At 37.6% G+C, this 10,028-nt stretch overlaps 1 non-coding gene across 1 annotated transcript; it reads right to left on the bottom strand.

Annotated features, from left to right (window-relative positions):
- Positions 1-2,704: 2,704 nt before the first annotated feature.
- Positions 2,705-2,808, bottom strand: LOC132651934 (U6 spliceosomal RNA). The gene has a single exon (XR_009589457.1). It is a non-coding gene; the product is annotated as a U6 spliceosomal RNA (small nuclear RNA).
- Between the last annotated feature and the right edge of the window lie 7,220 nt (positions 2,809-10,028).

Here is a 10,028-nt window from a genome sequence, read left to right as displayed (position 1 = left end):
TATGTGCCTTGTATCTCTGATCTCTCCAATACTTTAAACATGAATGGATGTTGGCTTTTGTTAAATGCTTTTTCAGCATCTAGGGTGATTATCATGTTTGTTCTTATTTTCTTTCAGTTTGTTCATATGGTGGATCACATTGATTGATTTCCATATATTGAACCACCCCTCTATACCTGGATTGAAGCCTACTTGATCATAGTGGATGATATCTTTGATGTGTTCTTGCATTCGGTTTGCAAGTATTTTGTTAAGTATTTTTGCATCAATGTTCAAAGGAGAGATCGGCCTAAAATTTTCTTTCTTTGTTGGAACTTTGTGAGGTTTAGTTACCAAGGTGACTGTGGATTCATAGAATGAATTTGGTAGTGTTCCTTCAATTACTTCTTTGTGGAATAGTTGGAATAGAATCAGAGTTAGCTCTTCTTTGAAGTTCTGGTAGAATTCTGTGCTGAAACCATCTGATCTTGGGCTTTTTTTTTAAATGGGGCATTTTGATGACTGCTTCTATTTCCTTGGGTGATATAGGACTATTTAATTTATTTACCTGGTCCTGACTCAGATTTGGTAAGTGAAATTGATCAAGAAAATTGTCCATTTCATTTAGATTTTCAAATGTTGTTGTGTATAGACTTTTGAAGTAAGTCTTAATAACTGTTTGAATTTCCTCAGTGCCTGCAGTAATGTCCACCCTTTTATTTCTGATTTTTTTTTATTAGATGGTTTTTCTTTGCCTTTTAGTTAGCTTGGCTAAGAGTTTGTCTATCTTGTTGATTTTCTCAAAGAATCAGCTCTTGGTTTCATTGATTCTTTGAATTGTTTTATTTGTTTCTAATTGATTGGTTTTAGCCCTAAGTTTGATTATTTCCAGCTGTCTACTCCTTTTTGGTATGTCTGCTTCTTTTTCTAGGGTTTTTAAGTGAGCCATTAATTTGCTTGAATGAGCTGTTTTGAATTTCTTCTTGAAGACACTTAGTGCTATGAACTTTTCTCTTAGCACTATTTTCATTGTGTCCCACAATTTTGGGTATGTTGTATCTTCATTTTCATTGAGTTCTAGGAAGACTTTAATTACTTTCTTTCTTTCCTGACCCAGCTGTCTTAGTAGCAGGTTGTTCAGTTTCCATGTGTGTGTAGCTTTTTGCTATTTCTGTTGTTGTTGAGGTCCAGCTTTATTCCATGTTGGTCAGACAGGATATAGGAGATTATTTCAATCTTCTTTTATCTGTTGAGGCTTGCTTTGTGATCAGCTATATGGTCTATTTTGGAAAAGGTTCCATGAGGCACTGAGAAGAAGGTTAATTTTTCATTGGGTGTAAAGTTCTGTAAATGTCTGTTAGATCCATTGGATTCATGACCTCTGTTACAGACTTTGTTTCTTTGTTTAATTTCTGTTTTGTTGACCTGTCCTTTGTTGAGAGTGAGTTGTTGAAGACTCCCACTGTTAATGCGTAGGCATCTATGTGTGATTTAATTTTTATCAATGTTTCTTTTACAAATATGGATGCCCTTGCATTTGCAGCATTGATGTTCAGGATTGTGATGTCTTCCTGGTGGAATTTTCCCTTGATGATTATGAGGTATCCTTTCCCATCTCTTTTGATTAATTTTGGTTGAAAGACTATTTTATCAGTTATTAGAATGGCTACTCCTGCTTGCTTCTTGTGTCCATTTGCTTGAAAAGTCATCTTCCATCTCTTTACTCTCAGGTAATGTCTGTTTTTGTTACTTAGGTCACAACAGATAGCTGGTTCTTGTTTAAGGATCCATTCTGTTAGTCTCTGTGTTTTTATTGGAGAATTGAGTCCATTGATACAGGAAGAGAATAATGACTAGAGGCTGTTAGATACTTTGATTTTGATGTTGGCTGTGTGTGCTTGGTTGCTTTTTGTTTTACTGCATTGAGGTAATTTTTTTCCTTAGTTTTCTTGAAAGGAGCTAGTGCTCTTGGGTTGTATTTTCTTTCTATTGTCTCTGTAATGCTGTATTAATGTGTAGGTTTTGAAATTTGTTTGTTTATTTATTTATTTATTTATTTATTTATTTTTCATTGAATATCTTGTTTTCTCCATCTATGAAGACTGTGAGTTGTGCTGAGTATAGTATCCTGGGCTGAAATCTCTGTTGTCTTAGGGCCTGTGTGATATCTCTTCAAGCCCTTCTGGCTTTCATAGTCTCTGTTGAGAAGTCAGGTGTGATTCTGATGGGTTTGCCAATTATATGTTAATTGGCCTTTTTCCCTTGCAACTTTTAGTATTTTTTTTTTTGTTACTGTTTTGATTATTATGTGATTGGAAGATTTTCTTTTCTGGACTAATTTATTGGGTGTCTGTAGATCTCTTGTATTCTTATTGGCCTCTCCTCTAAGTTGGGGAAATTTTCTTCAATGATTTTGTTGAAAATATTTTCTGGGCTTTGGAGGAGGGAATCTTCTTTTTCCTCTATTCCTATTAATCTTAGGTTTTGTGTTTTTATGTTGTCTTGAATTTCGTGGAAGGTGTGTGTCAGGATTTTTGTTAGATTTAACATTTTCTTTGACATATATATTATATTAGTCTCTTCCATTGTATCTTCCACACCTGATAATCTTGTTTCCATCTCTTGTGGGCTACTGGTTATGTTTACCTCCGTAGTTCCTCTTTTCTTCCCTTAGTTCTTTCTGTCCACAATTTCCTCAATTTTTTTTTCTTTATTTTCTCCAAAAAAATAGATGTAATACCTCACAAATTTGTGTGTCATTCTTCTCAGGGTCCATGCTAATATTCTCTGTATTGTTGCAGTTTTAATATATGTCCTGCTGAAGCAAGCATCACATATTTCCTTCAAGTGGAAATTATTAATCCCATGTCCTTGCCTTGTGAGTTTCACATTTTCACAGATTCCATTTTTATTGTTAAAGGACAGATATGTCCTCAGTCAGTGAATTATTTTTTGTGAAAATATTCCCTGACCAAGGCAAACTTTTGAACAAAAAGCATTTAATTGGGTCATTGCTTATATTTTTACAGAGACCATCCATGATGCCACATAGACAAGCAATCATCTTGTTGTAGTCTTTTATCAAAACTGAGAGCTTTTATACTGAACCATAAGCTGTAGGGAGAGAGAGGAAGACTGGAAGAGATAGACACAGACAGAGATATATTCAGAAATGGAGAGACCTACACCAAAATAACAAAGATATAAAGTGACAGAGACAGAGAGACAGAGACTCCATTCAGTCTGGACACTTCCTTGTTATATTAACCTCAAAGCACACTGTCCTATATTATATAACCAAAAGGAAATATAAATTTTAAATATTTTTTTTATTTTAAATGTTATTAATTACACTTTATTTACTTTGTATCCACTCATAACCTCCAGAGTCCTCCCAATACCACCTTCAGTTTCCCTTCTCCACATATGCCCCTATCCAAGTCCACCAACACAGGAGGTCTTCATTCCTTTCATCTGATCCTAGTCTATCAGACCTCATCTGGAGTGGGTGCATTGTCTTTCTCTGTGACCTGTTAACCATCAAGGTGAAGTGATCAAAGAGTAGGCCAATCACTTCATGTCAGAGGAAGTTCCTGTCCCCATTACTATGGAACCCACTTGGACACCGAACAGCCATGTGCTACATCTGTGCAGGGGTTCTAAGTTATCTCCATGCATGTTACTTGGCATCTGGGTTGTTTCCAGGTTCTGACAATTACAAATAAAGCTGCTACAAACATGGTTGAGCAAACTTCCTTATTGAGTACTTGAGCCTTTTTTGTATGTATGCCTAGGAGTAGTATAGCCAATCTTGAAGATGAGCAATTCCTAGTTGTCTGAGAAAGCACCAGATTGATTTCCAGAGTAGTTATACAAGTTTACATTCCCACCAGCAGGAGAGGAGTATTCCCCTTCCTCCACAACCTCTCCAGCATATATTGTCACTTGAGTTTTTTATCTTGGCCATTCTGATGGGTGTAAGGTGAATTCTCAGTGTCATTTTGATTTGCACTTCCCTGATGGCTAATGACATTGAACATTTCTTTAAGTGTTTCTCCTTCATTTGATATTCCTCTATTGAGAATTTTCTGTTTAGCTGTACACCCCATTTTTTAAATTGGAGTACTTGATTTGTTACCTTTCAACTTTAGCTCTTTATTTATGTAGATTATTAACCCTTTGTCACATAGAGGATAGGTGAAGAGTCTGTAGGCATTCATTTGATTTTATGACACTGTCCTTTGCTTTACAGAAGCTTTTGAGTTTTATGAAGTTCCATTTATTTTTATTTATTTATTTATTTTTAATTTTTTATTAATTACACTTTATTCATTTTGTATCCCCCCATAAGCTCCTCCCTCCTCCCCTCCCAATCCACCCTCCCTCCCCTTTCTGTATGCATGCCATTCCCCAAGTTCACTGATAGGGGAGGTTCTCTTCTCCTTTCTGATCTTAGTCTATCAGTTCTCATCAAAGGTGGCTGCATTGTCCTCTACTGTGGCCTGGTAAGGCTGTTCCCCCCTCAGGGGCAAGTGATCAAAGAGCAGGCCAATCAGATTATGTCAGAGGCAGTCCCTCTTCCCATTACTATGTAACCCAATTGGACTCTGAACTGCCCTGGGCTACATCTGTGTAGGGGTTTTAGGTTATCTCCATGAATAGTCCTTGGTTGGAGTATGAGTCTTTGGGAAGTTCCCTGTGTTCAAATGTTCTTGTTTTGTTGTTCTCCTTGTGGAGATCCTGTCCTCTCCAACTCTTACTATTTCCCACTTCTTACATAAAATTCCATTCACTCTGCCGGACAGTTGGCCATCAGGCTCAGAATCTGCTGTGATAGTCTGCAGGGCAGAGGCTTTCAGAGGTCCTGTGTGGTAGGTTCCTATTTTGTTTCCTCTTTTCTTGTTCTGGCTTTCAGAGGCCCTCTCCTGCTACAGAGGGCCTCTGAAGTTCCAGTTATTTATTGATGCTCTTAGGGCCTGTGCTGCTGTTATTCTGTTCAGGAAGTTGTCTTTCATGCCAATGAGTTTAAGGCTCTTCCCCACTTTTGCGTCTAATATCTTTAATGTGTTTGGTTTTATGTTGAGGACTTTTATCCATTTGGACTTCAGTTTTGCGCAGGGTGATAAGTATGGATTATTTGCATATTTTTTACATGTGACATCCAGTTAGACCAGCACCATTTGTTGAAGATGCTATCTTGTATGGTTTTGGTATCTTTGTCAAAAACCAAGTGTGCAGAAGTGTGTGGGTTTATTTCTGGATCTTCTAGTTGGTTCCATTGATCCATTATTCTGTTTGTATACCAGTACCATGCAATTTTCATTTTTTTGCTCTATAATACACGTGAGATTAGGGATGGAGATACCTCCAGAAGACCTATCATTGTAGAGCATTGTTTTAGCAATTCTGGGTTTCCTATTTTTCCCTATGAATTTGATATTTTTTCTTTCAAGCTCTGTAAAGAATGGTGATGGTAATTTGATGGGAATGGTATTGAATCTGAAAATTGCTTTTGGTGAGATGACAATTTTTACAATGAAAGTCCTTCTGAGCCATGACAAGGGAAGAATTTTTAATCTTCTGATATCTTCTTCTAATTCTTTTTTCAGAGACTTGAAATTTTTTTCATACAGCTGTTTAACTTTGTTATGATCACACCAAGCTGCTTTATATCTTTTATTGAATACAAGAACACATCAAGTATATAATTCACTATGACCAAGTAGGTTTCATCCAAGGTATGCATGGATAGTTCAATTTACAGAAATCCATCAATGTCTGACACCATATTAACAAACTTTTCTTAAAAAAAAAAAACAAACATGATAATCTCCTTAGATGCGGAAAAGGATTTGACAAAACTCTAAGATCAGTGATAAAAGTCACATATCTAAATATACTAAAGGCAATATACAACAAACCTATAGCCATCATCAAAATAAAGTTAGAGAAACTTAAAAGCAATCCCACTGAAATCTGGGACAAGGCAAGGATCTCCACTCTCTCCATATCTCTTCAACATAGTTCTGGAAGTCCTTGCTAGAGAAATAAGACAATTGAAGGAGATCAAGTGGATACAAATCAGAAAGGAAGAATTCAAACTATCACTATTTGCAGATGATATAATAGTATATTTCAGTGACCCACAAAATTCTAAATGGGAACTTCTACAGATGATAAACACCTTTGGCAAAGTGACTGGATACAAAATTATCTAAAAAACAAACAAACAAAAAAGAGTATACAGAAAACAAAATGGCTGAAAAAGAAATTAGGGAAACAAAAGAAATTATATTATCAAACAAGGCCATACCTCCTAACCCTTCCCAGATATTTTCTTACTGGGGTTTAAACATGTAAATAGATGAGCTTCAAGAGGATTTGCAATTCAAGTCACCAAGAAATGGATGAATATTGAGGGAATTCCAGGGCTAAAAGAACATAGTTACCCTGATTGATTGGCATTCACTACAATGATTAAAGTCCCAACAACTAACACGGACTAAAGAACAGGACTGAGAAGCTCCTTTAGGGAAAATGTGGAATAATTCCATAAAAGAGTATGATTCATCTAAGGAAATGACATTATGATATTTCCAGGCAAATGGTTTTAACTAGGAAATAAAATCTCATGTGAAGTTACTAAAATGTAAAAACACAAATATGGTTTGTATTCACTTATTAGGAGTTCTCCTAAGAATATGGGGAAAAGTTCTAAAAGGCTATCTATTGGGAACAAATCAGGCTTCCACTAGGGGTATTGGGTGTCACTTAATTGAGTTGTTTGGCCAGGGTATCCTACAGAAATTTCCAAGCAACCCAAGCTGTTGTTAGTAAAATATGTTGTTCTCTGCCCTCACGTGGTAGATCAGTACCATTTCCTTGTATCCAGAGATGATTCCTTGTGCATTAAATGGGAATGCATACAGAGACCCACAGTATTATAATATGCAGAGTTAGAACTTAAACCACCCAGCTATAACCTTGATTTACCAAAGGAATTCTCCCTCACCTCAGAGATCTAGGAAGCCTACAGGAGAGGGGGCAGGAAGAGTGTCCTGACTAGAAGAAATTGAGGACACAATGCCCTGAGAATTAGGCTACAGATGAAGATGATTCAGCCAGCCTTGATGAGACCTGAAAAGCTATGGTCAGAGAGAATGGGAAGGAGGACCTCTGCTATCAGGGAAATAGAGAAAGGGCTTAGGGGTAGAAGAAGGATGGTGGGTAGGACTGAGACTCTGATCATGTGCCAATGAGTAGATGAACAACACATACTTCAATTGATGTATTTTAAAGAAAAAAAAAGATTTAGAGTGGTACATGGCTAGGAATTTGAACCTGAGAGCAATGGAAAAGAAGTGTATTATATTATACGAAATTCCCACATAACCAATAAAATAATATGTTTACAACTTTTACAATTACTTTTTTTATTTTGCTAAATATTATAATTTTATTAAAGAGATGTGCATTTTTTTCTAGGAAAAAATGAAAAAATGCATTATGAATATACTGACTGATTCTTTGCTTTTTTTTAACTTTTATTAATTACACTTTATTCACTTTGTATCCCCCCATAAACTCCTCCCTCCTCCCCTCCTTTTTTTTTTTTTTTTTCAATGCAGTTTATTCAGGAACCTTGAACAATCCTCGGACCCTGGGGAAAGCCAGCCCACAGCTTAAATAGCCTCTGGGTAGCCAACCCATGCGTGCCACGTGGGCAATGCAGATAGGTCTACATACATGGAAGCAAGCCAGATCCTCAGCCTTAGCCAAATGTGGAATTGTTCGTGACAGAGAGCACTCACCATCGGGAAGGTGGAAGGCAGAAACCAGCTCCACCTTTAAGGCATAGCATTCCGCAGCTCTCTACAGTTCCCCCTTTTTGTTTGTGGAGGAAGGGGCTTATGGGGGGATGCAGAATGAATAAAGTGTAATTGATGAAAATTTAAAAAAAAGGGAAAAAATAATTTAAGAACCTTAAATGACTTTCAAAAGTGGAGGAAAACATGGAGTTAGTCAATTGGCATGGAGCACGTCTCGCCCCTGGGGACAATGGTCTCCTGAACCTACTCAGACCTCGGACACCACCACTGCTAGTTCTAGAACTGACGCAGGATGTTCCAACGAGGGGTTAAGGCTTCTCATAATATTTCCTATAAGCCCACACCTGTTTGTCTATATCCCCCATTTTTATTCATTATTAGCCAGATAGAGCCAAGTAGTTGTGGTAATGATACTTGCTTTTTTGCCCAATACAATTACTTTTAACATGAAGAAAAGATTCTGCTAAAAGAGGGCAGAGTTTGATTTTGTAAGGCATGCTTTCCAGGAACTCATTATGGAGCAGAGAATCCTTGCAATGAACTAGTCTTTTCCCAGCTACCTCAGACCCTATGAGCTCAGGTGGCATCAGTGAACAAGGAGTCCTAGCACTAACATTACATTTAGAAGGTTTGACTGGAGGAACACAACCAGGAAACACAACTGCTTTTCTTTCCAAGGCATAAAACAGGGACAGATTTCACTGTCCTGAAGGCCCATTTTTAATGTAAACACAAGACCAGGATGGTTCCTCACTGATGACACAGTAGGTCATAGATGTCCATCCAGCCGGTCAGTCAAGGCAACCCAGCTCATAGAGGTTTGGCAACACTAGTGGGGAACAGAACAAGCTGTTAAATAGTTTATTGCCCCTCATTTCTTCTTTTACAATCACTGGTTTTCTCTCTTTCAGCCAAACAGGTCCCAAGAATTGTCTGGATTCTGAAGGAGTCTGGTAATTGGAATTCTGCATCCTGGCCTTATCACATGCTGCTCTTATAAGTTCTATGTCTCAGACTATCCTTGGTGTTCTCTGCAAGTGAGGTATTCTGAGTCTGAAAAGTACATAGTAAGCTTACTGTAACTTTGGGAACCAGACAGCAAACTTTGTGTAACCTTGAGTGAATTCCTGGATGTCTTGTCAGGTGGCTCAGATGTGTTGCTAATGTGAAAAAATTTTTGCTTGTACCCCTTGCTTTATAAGTGCTGTTTGCCCATTCAGTAAAGTGAATCTGTCTTGTCTACATTCTCCATGTCTCTGTGCCCCCTCCCCGCTCTATTTACACTCCTTTCAGGTGGAACCCTTTAGACTAGCCTGAAGGATGAGTCAGTTGGCACCCGAACAAGGCACTATGAAAATGAGGGGCAACAGGAGAAAGGCTGGTTTTCGGAGTTCCAGATGCCAAAGAAAAAACGTGCTTCATGATGACTGCCTATCACAGGGAGGAAGACAGGGCGGCTTTTCCTGCCACATGTGTAGGAGATATGGTACCACTGCAGGAGGATATTACTTTCTTCAGAGAGAAAGTATAGTTAGAAAGTGAACAAGTTCAGTTATTAAGGGAATTAAAGAAATTAAACTACATAATAATAATAATAAATAATAATAATAATATAAGATTGTTTGCACTAGTAAATTTTAAAGTCTGATTTTGACATTTAAAATTATAAATATGCTTTATGATTTCACTCCTAAAGGGGATGCTTTGTTTTAATATTACAAAAAAGGGGTTTAAAAATATTTAAATGATTAAAAAGCAGGTACCGTGGTTGTTTTCTGTCTTTGTCTAATTTTATCCTTTCTTTTGTTTTTGTCTGCAGGCTTCTGTTTTGGTATCTAATTTTAGTTTGCTCTCAATATCTGGGAGAGTTTCCAGTCTGGTTGAGAGTATCTGGAGGATGCTCCAATTCCTAGAGAAGTGGCCGCTAAATGTTCTACTACTTTTGGGAGCAAGAGAGAGGGTCTATGGGACCATATCCTGTTTGAAAAGAGTGCTGCTGGAGCCTGCTCTCCATCTGGAAGCTGTGGAAAGGGCCATGGGGGCTCTGCTCATTCTGGAATCTATGTGTGTGTGTGGGGTTCAATAAGGAATCCACTCCTTCTGGAATTTGTGGGACTTGTGTCTGGTAGGGGCTTGTCAAGTCCTGGTGTTTGAGTATTCCGGTTACTCCAAGGTGACAATGTTGCATTTCTATGTTCCTTATGTAGCTCTGTGTGTGTG

Source organism: Meriones unguiculatus (assembly GCF_030254825.1).
Source record: "Meriones unguiculatus strain TT.TT164.6M chromosome Y unlocalized genomic scaffold, Bangor_MerUng_6.1 ChrY_unordered_Scaffold_42, whole genome shotgun sequence".
Taxonomy (NCBI): Eukaryota; Metazoa; Chordata; class Mammalia; order Rodentia; family Muridae; genus Meriones; species Meriones unguiculatus.
Note: the sequence above shows the minus strand (reverse complement) of the source record. Positions and strands in the feature narration are given on the sequence as shown.